Below are 16,799 nucleotides of genomic sequence, written 5' to 3'. Positions count from 1 at the left end.
AAATCCAAACTCTTCTTCTTCTTCTCATCTTGATTGTACTTGATTTCTTCTTTGTTCCTGTTTGGGATGATTTGGCAATGGAGTGATATCATCTGAAAATAAACAGGTCAATCAATCACTGTAGCAGGGCACGGTATGGGTGCAATTGATGGCAGCCATCAACTCCACCATTGTTTTCTCTACTTGAACATATGGAAGCTGCATTGTATTGAGTCAAGGCAATTGGTCTATCAATCCCAATTTTGCCTCCTTTGGTTGACAGCACCTGCCTAGGCAGCCTCTATGGTCCTTATACTGATGGTGCAGGGGTTGAATTTATAACACCCAACATATAAAGCACCGGTGGAGAACCTATGGCTCTCCAGATATTGTTGGACTCCAGTCCCCATCAATCCATAGTCAAAGATGATAGGAGCTGTAGTCCAATGACATCTGGAGGTTCCCCATTCCTGATGCTAAGCATGTGCTCCACCACAGAGGTTCTTCCCCCTTATAAGAGCCAATGAGTGCCAAAAAATTCCTTGTCCTTTTTACAGTTTTAATTCTCAGCACTTCCGACAGTAAAGCACCATGTCCCACTAGTTGGTCACAGCTCCAAATTTTAGAACACCTTGACTTCATAAGATGTCAAAAATCTATGTGTGGGTGTTTCATGCATTATGACTGGTTCACTACTAGACCCTGTCGGAAAGCTGAGGAACATTGGGTTGATGGCAATGAAGTCCTGCTCAGAGTAAACTCAATGGAATTAATGAGCATACTTTAATCATGTCCATTAACTTCAATGGGCCTACCCTAAGTAGGACTGAATACCATGCATTGCTTTGATAACATTCATGGCATAGGAGAACCAATATCATATTGGGGAATCTGTGGTCCTCCACATGTTGTTGGACTTCAGCTTGTACCATCCCTGCCTATTGGCCATGCTGACTGGTGCTGATGAGAGTCCAACAACATCCAAGGTCACAGCTCTCTCACCTCAGCTGGAAAGGAAAGCCAATAGGTGTCTGAAGATGTTGTATGGTTAACTATTTCAAGCTCAATATAAATTGGCTATTATTCTTGGTTTAAAATCGTGTTTGGACTTTCACTTCACATGGAAGTGTAAAGAAAACGATGGTACCTTTTATTGTATGTGGTGGGTTTGTAAGGAAGTGAAGGCCTTTTGGGAAATGATATATAATGAACTTTTTAAAAATGTTGAAATATACTTTTATTTAAAAAACCCCAGAAGGCTTCCTATTAGGTATTGTAGGTAGAGAAATACATAAGCAAGATAGAACATTGTTTTTATATGCAACAACTGCAGCGAGAATGTTATTAGCCCAAAGATGGAAGCAGGAAGAACTACCAACGAAAGAAGAGTGGCAGATGAAATTACTGGACTATGCCAAATTGGTGAAATTGACAGGGAAACTTCAGAACCAACAGGTGTAGATATTCCTGAAAGACTGGAACAAATTTATGTTATATTTGAAAGACAACTGTAAACAATTGACATCGCTAGTAGGGTTACAAGAAGCTTTGTAAGGTTAAAAGCATTTTTATTATTAAGTGTAATTTAGAAAATAATGATATAAGATTATGATCTAAAAGTAATAAAAACATAAGAAAATGCAGTATTAGAGAATAAGTTGGAAAACCATCAGCCGGGGAGGAGGGAAGTCTAAGGCTTATATAGCCAAGGGTTTATTATATTGTTTTATGAAAATGTAATAACATTTGAAAATTTTTATAAAAGCTAATAAAATTTTATATATATCTCCATTCTGTTTGGAGAGATAAATTTGAGTATTTTATTATTTATTAAAGTATATACCATTGAATAGACATTAAGAGAACATCTCCTTCTGCATGCCTTCTTTAATCACTGCTCCAAAAGAGAATACAGTTCCACCTTTACCACTTCAACTGCATAAACCATGTTTTCCCCCTGAAGCAAATAAAGAAGAAAAAAAGAAAACCCTTTAATTAACAAAAAGCTGCCTTTGTTTCCATATTACCCAGCAGATGAACAGATTCTTCTTGTCACTACAGAATATCAATTGGATTATTCAACTGAAGAAAACGCACAGCAAACAAAGAAATAAAAAATATTTTTTCCCCTCCAAGGGCCTAAATACACATGTAACATTAATGGGTTACAAACATCATCTAGCTAATTATTTATTACTTTTTGAAAAGATGGTAATATAACAAAAAAAGAAAAGAAAAATAAATAATTGGTGGAAAAAATGCCCAGAAGCACAAATATTGTCAACAGAGATAGGCTGGCAAAGTTGGCCTGCATGCAGTCTATTCCCAGGAACAAGCGAGCTAGGATTTGATTAGTATGACATTGGCCTAGTGGGAGCCAGTGTTTCATTGTGCGTAAATATTGGACGAGTCTGAGAGATTGATAAGTGGGTTTTTAACGATTTCCAGGTTTTGACACCCTACTTTTTGGCCAAGATTGGGCCCCAAGGTGGCCTACAACTAAAATCCATACAGAAGTACAATATAATTAGGGATGCATTGGTGAGTGAGGAGCGATATCTCCTGGCCCACGACGGTCTTTATTTTTAGTTGCATTGGATGGCTCTGAGTTCAAGTTCTAGCATTTCAAGCTAACAATTTCTCTTTTTCCACACTGTTCATCATTTAATAAATGCCTATGATGCTTTCAGGGACGGGAGTGGCGCTGTGGGTTAAACCACAGAGCCTAGGAGTTGCCAATCAGAACGTTGGTGGTTCGAATCCTCGTGATGGGGTGAGCTCCCGTTGCTCGGTCCCAGCTCCTGCCAACCTAGCAATTCGAAAGCACATCAAAGTGCAAGTAGATAAGTAGGTACCGCTCTGGCGGGAAGGTAAATGGCGTTTCCGTGCGCTGCTCTGGTTCGCCAGAAGCGGCTTACTCATGCTGGCCACATGACCCGGGAGCTGTACGCTGGCTCCCTCAGCCAATAAAGTGAGATGAGTGCCGCAACCCCAGAGTCGGCCACGACTGGACCTAATGGTCAGTGGTCCCTTTACCTTATTATGCTTTCATGTCCTTTGGTTGTTGGTCTTTTCTCCTTAGACCAGTGTTTCCCAGACTTGGGTCTCCAGCTGTTGTTGGACTACAGCTCTCATCATCCCTACCTAGCAGGACCAGTGGTCAGGAATAATGGGAGTTGTAGTCCAACAACAGCTGGAGACCCAAGTTTGAGAAACACTGCTTTAGATGGATGGCCTGCTCCCACAAGTACTTCCATTTTTTTATGATCTGATGGGGACATCCTTTTCACTGTGCCACATCAATCAAGCGTTTCTTGTGTGATGGCACATGAGAGGACATTATCAGTAATGACTCTCTGATTGCGGATGACCCTCCCCTCTCAGGTTCAACAGGTGCCGCTCTGGAGGGCTTTTGGCACCAGTTAGAATTGCATCTTTGCACCCATGTCCTTTGTTAACTTTTTCTTGCTAGAGACAGACATGGCTGCCCTGCAAATCCATGCATTTTGATGCTCTTTGTGTTTTATTATTTTTTTTTTAAAAAAATATATAACAAGTTTTAATATCTTGTGTTTATTGCATTATATTCCACTCTGTAATATTATTCTCTTAATGAAAAGCAGTTAGAAATCTTTGAAATAAAGAACATAATGGACTACCTCAGAAGATGGTGGACCTTCACTGGAGGTTTTTAAGCGGAGGTTGAATGGACATCTGTCAGTGATTCTTTAGCTGTGATTTCTGCATTGCAGGGGTTTGTCTGGATGACTCTCAGTGTCCCTTCTGACTTTAATTCGATGATTCCATAAATGAATAAATAAACTCCAACCCCTTTGGCACGGTCTGAGTTCATGTTGTTTCACTTTTCTGTACCTTATTCAGCTCAGTTGTAATTTCTTTTGGATATGAGGCAATTTCTTTAGAATGCCACTCTTATCATAGCTCAGGGGTGGGGACCCTGAGGCCCCCTGGCACTCTCTGTCTGGCCCTCAGGACTCTCCCTAGGCAACAACCTATTCCCAAGACACAGACCTTGCTATGGAAACTGCTTTGTTTTCAGCTGACAGGGCAGCTGAAAGTCTCCCCGGTGCGCAGGCATCTCACAATCATAACAGTTTTCTCTCAGCAATCAAAAACAAACCCACACGCATTTAATGATCATTGATTGCTGCGTTCTTTCCTTTGCAAAGAAAGTCCTTCTCCTGTTATGAAATCTAATGAACTGAATTCAAATTGCTCAGCACCAGCCTGTTAGAACTGTAAGGAGGTATTTCTGCCACAGTGCAGGGGTGTAACAAAAACCAAAGACAGAGACAAGTGTATGTGTCTATGTACAGACACAACTTTTTGATCCGATATGTCAGTGGGAAAAGAGGCAGTGAATCCAGTTTATTTATTTATTTATTTAGATGGGGAAGAGGGCTAAGTTCTCATCTTCTTTACAACCTCACAGGATAGGAACTCAGCCCCTCCTTCTTGCTTCCACCTGCAAGAGAGAAAGAATGGGAACATCCAAACCAGAATTCCAAGTAGTCTCAGAGGCGACTGTTTCCTCTTGCTCTCTTCCTTTGTGGGAAGACAGAATCAAGTGTTTGAACCCCGTTCCCCAACAGGATGGTTAAAAAATATCAATAAAATAAACAAAAAGCCAGAGAAAGCAAGTGTGCATTCAGTTTCATAGGCCAAACTAACTCATGACCTCAAATGCCTGCTCTCATATAGAAAGCAGGTTTGGTTTAAAAATGCAAAGGGGCTGATGATTCACAGGCTCAGGCAACCAGACATAGAGAGGGAATTTAACCACTCTTGCAATCCTGAGGAATATTGCTCTCCTGAAGGCAGCATCTGCACTCTGCCTGCCTGCCTGTTCCTCTGTGGTATTCCAAATGAGAGATTTGCTCCCACAGTTTCAGAGGAGGCGTTTTCCTCAGGAAAGGGTTAAAGCTCTCTGTCCCTCTGCTGGTTTTGATCAAAAACCAAAAACACCACAGGCAGGTTAGATGCAAAAGGCACACTTTGTGATGTCATGACTAGTTTGGCCCTATGAGATGAAGCATAACCACCCCTTGCTTGACTTCTAGCAGAGGAGCGATCCTTTTTAAGCAAAGAGAGTCCCTTGTCTTCCAAATGTGATGATATGGGCATTTGCATCTGATAATATTATTGTGTGCTTGCTTTTGCTCAATCCCTTCACAAAGTGTCTTCTCATCCACTTTTGAAGAATGTAATAATGTACTGTAAGTTGCCGGTGGGGAGAATGCCAGCTTCCAGAATACTCAAAAGCCATTTCACTTAAAAAATAAATAAATGTCCTATTCATGCAACCTTATACAGCCTGTACCATTTAAATGTTTGAAGCTGTTAAGAGTTTATTGCAGGTGGACTCCAAAGAGCTCTAATTTCAGCCCAGGATTAGCTGAAAGTGATGGAAGAAACAACAATTCTCTAGATTGCCAATTCTAATGTTAATAACCCAGATGTTGCTGGTAGCTGCCAGCTGGGAACACAATGGCCTAAAGCTCTGCATATGGAAACTAATGATGATGAGTGAATCATTTGACCACAACTAGCATTCTTGGCTTATGTTATCATTATCGCTTGTAGCCTCATTCCTTTAGCCAGTGTCACAGGGAGCACTACAATATAGAATGCTGGATTTATGGCTGCTTTCTTTCATGTAAATGTAGCTCTCTGCAAATCACCATCTCTATCTTATTCTATTCACCATTTTAGACACATATAAAAATCCCATCATGTCAAGTTCAGTGCTGCATGATAGCTCAAAGAAGGCTTTCAGGAAATCTATAATAAATGTTTGTTGATTTTTCAAGACATAACTGTTTCCTTGAAAAAACCTAGAAATTGCAAGAGAGAGGGGGAGGGAAGGAAGGAGAGAGAGAAAACCCATCTCTTATGACACAGAAGAAATTCTGGAACATTTTAAAATAAATGGCTCATGCAGGAAAATGCAGCTTTGCTTTGCATTAATTAACAAAAGAAGTGACACATCACAAAATGAACAGAAGAACAGAAGGAGAGCCATGCTGGATGAGACAAAAGGCCCATCTAATACTATATCCTGTACCAGTGCTGTGCCCAAAAATAAAAAAGTAGTTTGTTAAGGGTACTGTGAGTTGCTAGGAGACCCTTATTCCACTCAGAAAACTACAATTCCCAGAGTTCCCTGGGAAGGGATGGGTTGTTGTACCGCACTGGGAATCATCATGGTCTGAAGCTAGTAGAGGTCTCCTAACAACTCTCAACACTCTGAACAAACCACAGTTCCCAGGATTCTTAGGGGGAAACCAAGACAGTTTAATGCATTATGATACTGCTTTAAATGTAGTGTAGATGGGGCCAGAGTTAAATGCATCTTGTTTCGTGAAAAAGAGAAAGACTGTCTGAAGCCTGAAGCTGTTTTCATTATTCAACGAGAGGTTCTGTCATAATGCCAGAGCATTATCGCAAGAACTGTGCAATGGAAATTCAAATTAAGCCACACATTCAAACGTGCTCCAAGAAGGATTAAGAATAAATTGCAAAGTTGTGTATGTCATTCTCTCCACCAAGAGAGTATTCAGGAAATGGGCTAGACATTTCTAACAAGTTTGCATGCTGCTTAGGCACTCCTTCCCCCTCCCCCTCTATAAACAATAAGTAATTTACAAAGACCTCCAGTTTCAGACTCTCAATATGAAAGAGTAAAGGAGAAAACGACTACGAACCTTAATGTTTAATTTTATACCTTTTCCGTCAGCTTGTTTCGCAACCTTAAGACTGCTCTGCCCGACTTTGATATAAATAAAGAAAGGTGACTCTGGAATGAATAATGGTTGTCTGTCTAGTCTATTTCATTTTGGTCTGTTTCAGACTTGTCAATTTCTTTCAGCATCGCTAGCTCCACAGAGAAATGGTTTGTGTAGTAAAACAGAGCACTCCACAAAGGTTCCTCTTCCATGCACTACTGATTTCCCATCAAATATTCCTTTTCATAATCTTAAGGAATCGTATTCAAAAAAAGTTTTTTTTAAAAAATACACCTCCCAAGTAGAACATTTTAAAACTTTAAGTGGGAAGTTTCCTTTGGAGAAGATAAAAAACAACAACACCCAACACAGATACTTACACTTCTACAGCAATTTTCTTGATATTTAGTCTCTGTTATCATTCTCTTATGAATATGTTGCCTGCTCTAAGAATTATCCTCAGATTTTAACATTTTAAACATGAGGTGAATTCATGTTTTCCTATTGTCAGTGGATAAACTTATGTATAGGCAACGAACAGACATAAAGGACAACTTCATTCAGTTCACATTTTGAAATGATCATATGTAATTTGCCAGTACTGGACTGATATGTAGATTGCAATTCAGCTACCCATTCGATTATGCCCTTTCCAAATTTTGCAAGGCAAATCTTGCATGGGTTAAACACACACAAATGAAGGGAAGAAGGCATACAAAATGTATGCAGTCAAAATGCATTCTGTATGCTTGTGAAACATGGACCACTTATAAACGCCATCTCCAACTCCTTGAAATATTCCATCAATAGTGTCTCCGAAAATTTTTACACATCACTCAGAAAGACAGGCAAACTAATGCCAGTGTACTGGAAGAAGCAAATATCACCAGTATGGAAGCAATTATTCTTCGACATCAACTTCGTTGGACTGGTGGTGTTGTGCGGATGCCTGATTATCATCTTCCAGAGCAACTACTCTATTCCAAACTTAAAAATGGAAAGCATAATGCTGGTGGTCAACAAAAGAGTTTTAAAGACTGCCTCAAGGCAAATCTTTAAAAATGTAGCATAAACACCGACAACTGGGAAACATTGGCCTGCGAGCGCTCCGGTTGGAGAACAGCCTTTACCAAAGGTGTCATGGGCTTTGAAGACACTCAAACTCAGGACGCAAGGGAGAAATGTGCTAAGAGGAAGGCATGCTTGGCAAATCCACACCATGACCAACTCCCACCCAGAAACCTATGCCCCCAATATGGAAGGATGTGTATATCCAGAATTGGCCTCCACAGTCACTTACGGACTCATTGTTAAAACTGTGTTTATGGAAGGCAATCTTACTCAGCTATGAGTGATCACCAAAGAAGCAGCAGCAGGATACAAAATGTATACAACTCAAATAGGAAGTTTTAACATTTTTCTTTAAAACCTGCAAACATTGGGACAGAATGGACATGCAAAAATAACAGGGCAGTCTAAGGACCAAACTACATATGATGTCACTGGAAATCTCTTGGAGTTGTGTGTTGGGAGGTCAGATCAGATTAGCACCTTCATGGTGGGAAAATGGGAGTTTTAATCTTTTTCTGCATGGTTTTTTTTAAAAAAACAACAACAACATTCCAGAGTTCCTTGGGAAGAGGGGTTGATGTATCCTAAAATTTGAGTGTGCCATGCAATTCCATTTTAGCAATACCAAATTTAGCCTTCAGTGGATGAACCTGCCTTGCTGTAGTGAGATTTTCAATTTGCAAAGCCCTAAAACGCAGCTCATTTGTCATTATACAAAAAGCTTTTGGTTAATTCTTACACCTTTCTATCATCTGTATAATCACCCCAAATTGCCTGTTTATTATAAATACGTTTAATCACATAATTAGAATGCAATTATTACACAGTTTTATCTGATTTGCAATCACATAATTGCTGTTTGTGATGTCAAAAAAAGATATTTATGCAACGAACGCTAATATCATGAGAGGGATGAACCACAAGTGACAACTATGGGAGAGCTGACAAGAAACATAAAAATGACATGAAAGGCAAAACAATGTGAGTTACGATTCTTTCCAAAATTATGCAGTTCTAATGAAACAATGAAAGCATTGATACATAACAGAAGGGAGAAAATATCTGAAAAACAACATCTCAAAGTAACGGCGCTCACAGTGCCTAGGATGTGTGCAAAACAGCCAAATTGGTTGGGGCTGGGGCACTGGTGGGAGCTAGAGTAAGAGCTAGGATAAGGTCCACACTTTAAAGCTCTGTGTCTGAGGACTTTTTTTTCCCTTCCAGAGCTTTCCCTGCAACCCCCTCACTCTGTAAAGCTGAAGCAAAATAAACAGAAATTTGGGTTTTCTGCAGCTTACCATTTGCTTCAATTCAGCTTTAAAAGCAGGTTTTTACGGGGAAAGCTCCGGACCAAAAAAGCCAAGTGAAACAACAACAAAACAGAAACAAAATGGCACTCAAACACAGAGCTTTAAAGTGTGCACCACGCCTGGAAAGCACGGAGTAAAGGTAAGTGTGGACAAGTTCTAAAGTGCTAGACACAGATTCTCTGTGTGGGAAAAATGCCATGCATACATTGGCTATAAGGTGCTTGTGGAAATTCATTGTTGGTTGGATCCAGACTGTTAGCTGAAATCAATGGAACTTCATGACTAACTTGTCAGAGGGAACTAAGTGCAACTAACCTAAGTCCGTATGCTTCCCGTAATCTTTAATCAACTTCCTGTGAACCAGTCAGCAGATTTCCACTTTGAGCTGTATAATTTTGCTAGCGATCGTTTGCATACTTTTGTGTCTCTGTCTTTCATAGCTGGATTGTGTAAGATTTTCCTCTGCTTTCTAATTGTATGTTATTTATTATTGTACCATGTTGCCCATTCCCCTGACAGGTCCTGAGGCAACATTCATCCCCTGACCTGAAGCAGAATATTTGAAAGACAGACTTCTCAATCGAAGTGTGGTCCTTATCCATTACTCTACATGTTCTGTCAGTAATTCTACTCAAATCTTTCTTGTGGAATCTGGCTGGCCACTGGGAGAAGAGGATGCCAGACAAGATGGGTCATTCCCTTGATCCAGTAGGGATCTTTTTACATCCTTGTATTTCTCCTTTAATTCTGATTTAAGAACCACAGCTTTCTTCCCTCCATTTGGCTTCTCTGAATTCTTTCACTTCCAGTCTACCCAAAAGCACCCCCGCTTGTATGAAGTCTGGCTCCAGAGCTATTCACAGTTCGTAGCTCTTTGCTGCCAATTTCAAATGAAGCTTCACATTTCACAAGGAGAGAAAGAGCTGACCTTTAACTCAGGTGTGTGAAGCTCAGCCCAAGGAATTTTTAGAGAACTCCCCTCACCTTTAGGCCTCCATGTGATCCTTTTGACTCTGCAGAATGAAAAACTGACACTCTGCTGCAAGCATCCACTGTACCAGTTTGACAGTATTACTGTACCTCTTAACCTGATTTCTGAGAACCAGGAAAGAAAGTGTTTTTGTCTAATAGGACCTTTGAACAACATTATAATAATAATTTCATTATTTATACTCCGCCCATCTGGATGGGTTTCCCTGACATATTAATACAGTGGTACCTCAGGTTAAGTACTTAATTCGTTCTGGAGGTCCGTACTTAACCTGAAACTGTTCTTAACCTGAAGCACCACTTTAGCTAATGGGGCCTCCTGCTGCTGCTGCGCCGTCGGAGCCCGATTTCTGTTCTCATCCTGAAGCAAAGTTCTTAACCTGAAGCACTATTTCTGGGTTAGCGGAGTCTTTAACCTGAAGCGTATGTAACCTGAGGTACCACTGTACATAATTTTAAGCCATGAAGTAGATTTGACCACGAAGGTCGGATGGTTTTGAGTGGCCATTGAATTTGGCTTCTGAGGTGCACAAACTATTGAATAAAAACTGGTTATATTCTCAGTGCAAGGGAAAGGACTGTTGCTCAGTGGTAGAGCATCTGCACAGGTTCCAAAATTCAATTCCTTGAATCTCAAGGTAGGGCCAAAGAAGGCCCCTGCCTAAAAACTTGGAAAGTGTAGCCAATACTAATCTAGATGGATCAATGATCTGACTTGGTTTACCAAGGCAACATCCTGTGTTCCTAAGGCTTGTATCCTTGTTAGCTCACAATGCTTCCCTAATGACCTTTTCTCCTGTTCAACGCCGTCATTTTTAAGACAAATCTGTAGGTTGACAATCTCTTCTGCTCCATTTCAAAATGCTGTTCAAGTCTTACTGTTTGTGTACGTGTGCCCTTTTTTGTGAGTTAGGCAGGCTGAGGCTAAGTCTGGAAATGCTTGAAATGGTGACAGTTGGTGAATTTTAAGAATAGGGATTGCTAATTTGTATTCCTTTTCCATCCAGACCTCCTGGACTTAAAAACAAAGAAACATAAAGACAGGCTATAACATGTAAACCACTGGAATTCCTCTCTGTGCGCTGAGAACATGGAATCCACAAGAGCTCACAATCCAAGCAAAAAGAAATGCCAGCTCCCAGCATTTCCCTTATGATAAAGGGGAATGGCTTTCTCAATGAACACAGAACCCTCACATCAGCTCCACTGTTCAGCTGCCTGGGGAAGACTGAAGGGAGAGGGAGGCTTTACCCGCCCCATAATGTCAACTCCACTCCACAGCTGTTGGCAAAGAAGGAGCTGCTCCATCTGGTTTCCCTCACCTTTGCTGGGAGAAGTGGCTTCTGGGAAGGGGCATTGACTTGGGCCTCAGTGGGCCAGATAGGATTGTACTGAAGGCTAGATCTGGCCTGCAGGCCAGAGGTTCCCCACAACTTATTTAATAGATTCAGTCAAGCAGCCTGTTGCAGATGGAAGTTGAAATGCCATAGCTCAAAGCACAAGTAGTCACATAGTCCTTACACATCCCCTTAAAAGGACTAGAGATTTGTGTAAGGAAGCAAGTTTACACACAAGCCCCTGTTATGAATTGCCCTATCCTGGTGCTGTCAGGGTGCTCCTGTGGTACTAACAGTGAGGCAAAAAACAGCTCCTAGTGAGTGTCTTTCTCTGGCAAAGTCTTGGAGTAGACAAAAGGATTTTACATTCCCAAGGTTGGATCCCTCCCCTCCTTGACCCCACTCCTTCCTTGAAGTATAGAATTGACCTACCCTGTCTCAGCTTGTGACACAGGGGAAGTATACTTCAGCAGAAACACTTACTGGCAGCAGAGGAAGCCTCTTAGGCACTTGGGGTGAACCACCCATAGGGGTGGGGTGTGGTGCCCATAGAAACGGAACGGGGCGCTCGGCATTCTGTGCTGTCCCTATGGGCACCAGTCCCTGTGCTGTGCCATCCCATCCCTAGGGACGAGATGTGGCCGTGGCACCCATGGGGGGGTTCATAGAGGGGCACAGCACCCATACGGGACAGGACACGGTGCCCATAGGGATGGGGCATGCAGCGGGGCCTCAGCCATCCTACAGCTGGGGGGGAGGCAGCTGGTGGATAGCACAGAGCCTGCAGGTGCTGAGTCACGTGGCTCGTGCACGCTGCAGGCCCCACGGTGACGAGTGCCACCCGCCATTTTGTCACCCCCGTAAGGGTGGCCCCAGGGGTGGACCGCACCCCTCTTTGCACACCTCTGCTTACTGGTTAGTCCTAATCAGGTCAGGTAAAGTAAGGTAAGACAAAGCAGGGGGTAAAGGTAAAGGACCCCTGGACAGTTAAGTGCAGTCAAAGGTGATTATGGGGTGCAGCTTTCATCTCACTTCAGCCCAAGGGAGCTGGCGTTTGTCCGCATGGAAATGCCATTCCTTCCCGTTGCAGCAGTTACCTATTTATCTACTTGCACTGGTGTGCTTTCAAACTGCTAGGTTGGCAGAAGCTGGGACAGAACAACAGGAGCTTACTCTGTCATGCAGATTTGAAACACCAACCTTCTGATCAGCAAGCCCAAGAGGCTCAGTGGTTTTAGACCGCAGCGCCAGCACACTTCCAGAGGTGCTGGCTGCAGTACTGTCCCACAAAGGGATCTGTTATCTCAGCAAACTTTAGAAGCCTTCTGAAGTCATAAGGTGAAGGTTTAAAGGGGGTGGGCTGTGGCTTAAAGCCTTGTACTCCTGCTTTCTGACAAGTTCCTCCAGGTTCGTTGATTATGTTAGATGGAATAACATAGGAGTGTGGTTGTCTAATGTAGAGGTCAGTTCCTTAGGAGGTTCAGACTCTGATATTATGGGTTCTGGAAGGGGTTACTGAATCAGTGGCCCCTAATTCAACAGGCTCTGGCACAGACCTTGACAACATGGGATGAGAGTTGGTTTTTAGCACTTCTCTTTGGCCTGATGGATTTGGCTGGCTCCTCCTCCTCATGAAAATCATAGTCCAAGACTTGACTGATGCTGTGGGTTGGGATCTTGACCTTAACATGTGTGTACAGCTGGATGTGCACCCCTATTTGCATTGCGGTGTTCCAGCAAGGGGGCCTAGTAATTTTATTTTATTACTTATTTAGAAGTGTTTATAACATGGTTAATATTTTTACAATCTTTAAGTGATTTTATTGCACAGCGCCATTTGTGTATGACTAAATCTAGCCTGGTGCCTCCGTGTAGAGATGATCTACTTTGTTCAACCAATGGTGAACTCAAATATGTGCAGGGCTGGGGAACCTGTTCCCCTCCAAATGCTGCTGAACTGCACATTTCATCACCCTGAACCACTGGCCATGCCTGCTGGGGCTGATGGGAGTTCTAGTTCAGCAATTTCCAGAGAGTCGAAGGTTTCCCATACTTGACATAGGCACTCAGCAGCTTAGCTTTTAGAATAAAAATGGAAGCAGACCACACTTTGTTGTTTGCTTTTCAAAGGACTCCAGTGGACTCCCCTTGTGCTTGGTTCTGACTCCAAGGGAACAAGTACAATGGAGCTTGCCTATTAGCCAACACTGATTGTTTTTTGTTTTTGTTTTACATATGATTACAATTCTGGATAAAACAGCGTGAGTGTTTTACCTGGGTATTTCCCTGCAGGCCACATCTTAGTGTAAGTGCTCCTCAATTGCAGTGCAAATTCATTAGTTATTCATTCAGCAGCCATAATGAATTCATTTGGTAGCGATGCAACTGTCATGTTGACTCGTGTGAGGGTGCCACTGTAACTCAGCCTTGGTTAAACATTAATTAATCAATGGATGCAGACCGGAGCTAGAATTTGCACAAAGTAAACCTGCATGGCACTTCTGATCCCATCATGTTCAAAATGCTGCTTTCTAAATATTGATCTGGCAAACAGATACAGAGGAAGAGGCGGAGGTGGAGAGAAAACCCTTTATTGTTAAATATAAATGTGACAATTAACCTCCCATATCCTTTCTATCTCAGGCACAGAGGGTTAATTGAAAAAACTCTTAGCCAAGCTTACCTGGCTTCTTTTCTTTCTGCACTTCTTTTTTTAGAACATTTGTAACTTAATTAAATTTGTGGGTGAGCACTCAGGCAGATTCAGAAAGGAATTTAATAGGCCAGCTTCACCTAGGTAGTTAGATATTTTAGCAGCCTTTGTTGTGCTCATCAGTTAAGTGGGCCGGGTTCCTTCTAAATATATTGTGGGACAAGCATCTTCGTTTCTGTGCATTGCAGATTTTATCTATTGTTAATGCCTTGTTATATTTTACTGTGCAAGTCTTTTTGAAGACATTCGAGTGCCAAAATGAGACTGATAATAAAAACAAGAAAAGGTTGTAAATAGGAAAAGAAAATGAATTGTTTGGATAGCCGAAATATGGGGTATAACAATTTAGAAGGCTCTTCTTTGTGAAGATGGGGATACTTTATGGACAATGTGATGGGATCTTTCTAGTTTGTTAAGTATCTATCGTCACCTTGGACAAGATCACTGTTTCCAGAGCTTCACCAATGCCAGACATGATAATAGTCCTAAGTGACACCCAATCACAGTCTGTTACCATCCACAATATAAGTTACTGCAAAGTTTCAGCTTTGTGCTGTGAGCGCAACAGTCTGCTAGGACACATCTCCACCTTGCAGGGATTATGGATTTTCTCACCAATTGAAAAGTCCCTCTCGTCAGTCCCTCTGCCACAGTCCCCCTCAACAGACATTCAAGCCATGTTGTCTGTAAGGGGAGTGCTGTTACCATACCTACATTGTAAGTGAATTGCCCCTATCCCTTTTGAGGAGGACGTCTCTCCACACTTCCTCATGGAGGGAGAGGATGAGTGAGGTTTGCTATGGCCTGGTGTCACTTCAGCTGACAAAAATGGGGTTGGGCCAGGGCGGAGTGATGGCAAAGTCAGGGGTGTACAAATATACTGGTGAAGCAAAGCTGGCACTCCTGTCAGGGTGTCTCCACAACTCAGCCCTTGCCACTGCTCTATCCCAGCCCCATCAAGGTGAGTTGCAATGATGTCAGTGTTTGGAGGGTAGCTCCGTGGCTCTGTCCCAACACACCAGCCACTATTGCCAGTCTTTAAGCTGGTTCTGCAGTACCCATTTTTTAAAACAACAACAACCGGTAAACTTCTAACGCTCCTTAGCATTCTTTGTTATATAGCAGGGATGTCCAACAGGTCGATCGTGATCTACTGGTTAATCCCCAGGAGGTTTTGTTAGATCACGGTGGACCTCTGGCTCCTCCACCCAAGGTTGACTGTTTCATTAGCAATCTCTTTGTGAGCTACTCAACAATTCAATTTTGACCTGAACCCCCCCCCCCCAAAAAAATGGAGCTTCCCTCAAAAAAAGCTCAAGAACTTTGATCTGAACCCCCCCCCCCCCAAAAAAAGGGGGTAGATCACTGCCAGTTTTTAATTGTGTGAGTAGATTGCAGTCTCTTGGAAGTTGGCCATCCCTGTTATATAGAATCAAGGAGAAAGCCAAATGTAAACAGCTAGGAGCCTCATGCCTGGCATTGTTCAGGAAAATGAAGAAACACAAAAAATCAGTGCAGATTCGAAATCAATGGTTTTGAAAGGTTCAGTCCGCCACCTTGATTCAAAATGGCATCCAATGGAATCCAAACATGTAGGAAAACCTGCTTTGTGATGTTGGAAACCATCATGCAAAATGTGGTTACAATATCTGAAAAGTTATCCAAATGCAAAGCAAACAGACAGCTTTCCAAAATATATGGCAGAAGTCAACTGCTATAGAAAAGGAAAATACATTAGTTAATGAACTTTTCAAAGAAGTAACTTTACTAGTCAGCCATTTTTTCTTCATTTTTTAAAAAAAATATACATCTTACAAGGCTTTAAAAAAGAAGTAATGTTGGAACCCTTGTATTCCAGAGGGATAGGTACAGATGAATGAGCTCCAGAAAAAGACTTGAATATGCATTTTGAACATAAAGTGTTTAACATGATGAGGCCTGAGGATGAGAAGAAATGCCACTTAGCTCCTAGTTCATGAGATTGTGTTTGCTTTCACAGTTATAAGCATGCATGAATGATCCACAGGGACAAAAAGCCATATTAATTTTATTTTATTTTAAAAAGAGCATGTTCATGGATGTATTTTTAGTAAACCATTTCATCTAAGAGTTATCGAGTTTCATGCACTATCAATATAACATATCATGCCTGGTTTCATCAGCACATTATAAAATGTCATCCACCAAATATGATAACCTCAGCAAATTATGAAGGCCGCAATTCACTAAACCTCTTGACTAAGGCTTTAGGGAACGTTACTCTTTTAAAAGGTCTGTGGATGGAAATGGTATAAACTGCAAAACACAAAATACCCTGCTTTCCAAATACTTTAATAAAATATTTGGTACCCCATATTCATATGCCTCAAACCACATTTATGTCTTTACAAAAGAGATTGCTTTATTCTGTTTAAAAGTGTCCTTAGATGTTTGTATACGTTACGGTCCTTTTCATATAGATGGATAGGTTACATCTATACTGAACCATAACTACACATTGTCAATTGCCCACTAAAGCACAACAGGCCTGTGAATTCACAGCCCAGACCAGACCCCTGATGCTTGAGCATAATGGTGTATCTTAATGCAACTTTTCTCTAACCCTCCTTTCAGGTATAAAATTTGTACAACTCCCCCCTGCACACACCCCTTT

The sequence above is a fragment of the Podarcis liolepis genome (assembly GCF_965112155.1).
Source record: "Podarcis liolepis genome assembly, chromosome: 12".
NCBI lineage: Eukaryota > Metazoa > Chordata > Lepidosauria > Squamata > Lacertidae > Podarcis > Podarcis liolepis.
This window is presented reverse-complemented; position numbering follows the sequence as displayed.